The sequence below is a fragment of the Arachis ipaensis genome, chromosome B6, assembly GCF_059453495.1.
Source record: "Arachis ipaensis isolate K30076 ecotype BB chromosome B6, ASM5945349v1, whole genome shotgun sequence".
NCBI classification, from domain to species: Eukaryota; Viridiplantae; Streptophyta; class Magnoliopsida; order Fabales; family Fabaceae; genus Arachis; species Arachis ipaensis.
Genome location: NC_142441.1, coordinates 55,055,872 through 55,058,618, shown reverse-complemented (window position 1 = coordinate 55,058,618; position 2,747 = coordinate 55,055,872). Strand labels below are relative to the sequence as shown.

The 2,747-nt window shown below is 34.6% G+C and overlaps 1 non-coding gene across 1 annotated transcript; it reads left to right on the top strand.

Annotated features, from left to right (window-relative positions):
- Window positions 1–274: 274 nt before the first annotated feature.
- LOC148555634 (small nucleolar RNA R71) lies at window positions 275–378 on the top strand. Its single transcript, XR_015887422.1, has one exon. It is a non-coding gene; the product is annotated as a small nucleolar RNA R71 (small nucleolar RNA).
- Window positions 379–2,747: the final 2,369 nt, after the last annotated feature.

The following is a 2,747-nucleotide window of genomic DNA, read 5'->3' as shown; positions in this document are numbered from 1 at the left end:
ATTGACTTGTTGGGTCAATATTTTATTCTGAGCTAATATGGCATTCAGAGTATCAATCTCAAGAACTCCTTTCTTCTGATTTGTCCCATTATTCACAGGATTCCTTTTAGAAGTGTACATGAATTGGTTATTTGCAACCATTTCAATGAGTTCCTGAGCTTCTGCAGGCATCTTCTTCACATGAAGAGATCCTCCAGCAGAGCTATCCAATGACATCTTGGATAGTTCAGACAGACCATCATAGAAAATTCCTATGATGCTCCATTCAGAGAGCATGTCAGAAGGACATCTTCTGATTAATTGCTTGTATCTTTCCCAAGCTTCATAGATGGATTCACCTTCCTTCTGTCTGAAGGTTTGGACTTCCACTCTAAGCTTGCTCAATTTTTTAGGTGGAAAGAACTTTGCCAAGAAGGCATTGACTAGCTTTTCCTAAGAGTTCAGGCTTTCTTTAGGTTGTGAGTCTAACCATGTCCTAGCTCTGTCTCTTACAGCAAAAGGAAAAAGAATAAGTCTGTAGACTTCAGGGTCAACCCCATTGGTCTTGACAGTGTCACAGATTTGTAAGAATTCAGCTAAGAACTAATGAAGATCTTCCAATGGAAGTCAATGAAACTTGCAATTCTGTTGCATTAGAGAAACTAATTGAGGCTTAAGCTCAAAGTTGTTTGCTCCAATGGCAGGGATTGAGATGCTTCTCCCATAGAAGTCGGGAGTAGGTGCAGTAAAGTCACCAAGCATCTTCCTTGCATTGTTGGCATTGTTGTTTTCGGCTGCCATGGTTTCTTCTTCCTTGAAAAGCTCTGTTAGGCCCTCTAAAGAGAGATGTTCTTTAGCTTCTCTTAGCTTTCTCTTCAAGGTCCTTTCAGGTTCAGGATCAGCTTGAACAAGTATGCCTTTATCTTTGTTCCTACTCATATGAAAGAGAAGAGAACAAGAAAGTAGGGAATCCTCTATGTCACAGTATAGAGATTCCTTGAGGTGTCAGAGGAAAGGAAGAATAGAAGGAGGAGGTAGATAGAAGAGAATTCGAACCTATAAAGAAGGAGGGAGTTCGAATTGCACCTTGAGGAAGAGTGTTAGTCCTTTAAATAGAAGGATGTGAGAAGAGGGGAAGAATTTTCGAAATTAAAGTAAAAGATTTTGAAATAATTAAAAGAAATTTTGAAAATTTGATTGATGATTTTTGAAAACTAAAATTGGGAAAGAAATTAAGTGATTTTTGAAAAATATTTTGAAATTAGAAATCAAAAAGATATGATTGAGAGTTAATTTTGAAAAAAATGTGATTGAGAAGATATGATTGAGAAGATATGATTGAGAAGATATTATTGAAAATCAATTTAGAAAAAGAAAGTTTTTAAAATTAAAGTTGATTACTTGACTAACAAGCAATTAAAAGATATGATTCTAAAATTTAAAGTTTGATCCTTTCTTAATAGGCAAGTAACGACTTGAAAATTTTGAAGTAAATCTTTAATTATAACAAGGATTTTCGAAAATTAAAAAAAATGGAAAGAAATTGATTTTGAAGAGATATGATTGAAAAGATGTGATTTAAAAAAGATTTGATTTTAAAAAATTATGAAGATTTGAAAAAAAATTTGAATAAAAAACAAAATCTTCCCTCTTGTGTCCTTCTGGCGTTAAACGCCCAGAATGGCATCCATGCTGGCGTTTAACGCCCAAAATGCTACCTTTTTGGGCGTTAAACGCCCAGCCAGGTACCCTGGCTGGCGTTTAAACGCCAGTTTTCCTTCTTCACTGGGCGTTTTGAACGCCCAGCTTTTTCTGTTTGATTCCTCTACTGAATGTTCTGAATCATCAATTCTCTGTATTATTGACTTGAAAAGACATAGTTTTGAAATATTTTTTTTTAATTTTTAATGATGAGAAGCAATAAAAATGCAACTAAGATCAAATAAACAATGCATGCAAGACACCAAACTTAAGAATTTTCATATAAGAGACACTAAGAAATTGAGAATGCATATGAAAAATAATAAAACACACAAAACAAGAGAATTTAAAGATCAGAGCAACGAAATCATCAAGAACAACTTGCATGTTTTCGAAAAATACAAGAAGAATGCAATTGACACCAAACTTAAAAATTGATACTAGACTCAAACAAGAAACATAAAATATTTTTGATATTTATGATTTTATAAATTTTTTTGTGATTTTTGAAACTTATATGGAAAAAGAAAATAAAGAGAATCAAAACTTTTAATGAGAATTCCAGGAATCAGGCAATGTTAGTCTAAAGCTTCAGTCTAAAAAGATTAGACATGTTTGGCCAAGCTTCAGCAGGACATTACATTCAGCAGCTAAATTGATGAGAATCAATCAGCTTTTGTGATGCTAAGAACATCACCTTGAAACTCTAGAATTCATTCTTAAAAATTCTGAAAAGTACCTAATCTAAGCAACAAGATGAACCGTCAGTTGTCCAAACTCGAACAATCCCCGGCAACGGCGCCAAAAACTTGGTGCGCAAAATTGTGATCATCAACAATGGCGCCAAAGGACTTGGAGATCTTAAACGTGAATCACACTTTATCACAATTCCACACAACTAACCAGCAAGTGCACTGGGTCGTCCAAGTAATAAACCTTACGTGAGTAAGGGTCGATCCCACGGAGACTGTCAGCTTGAAGCAAGCTATGGTCACCTTGTAAATCTCAGTCAGGTGAATTTAGATGGTGATGGAGAATTGATAATTAAAAGATAAATAAAACATAAA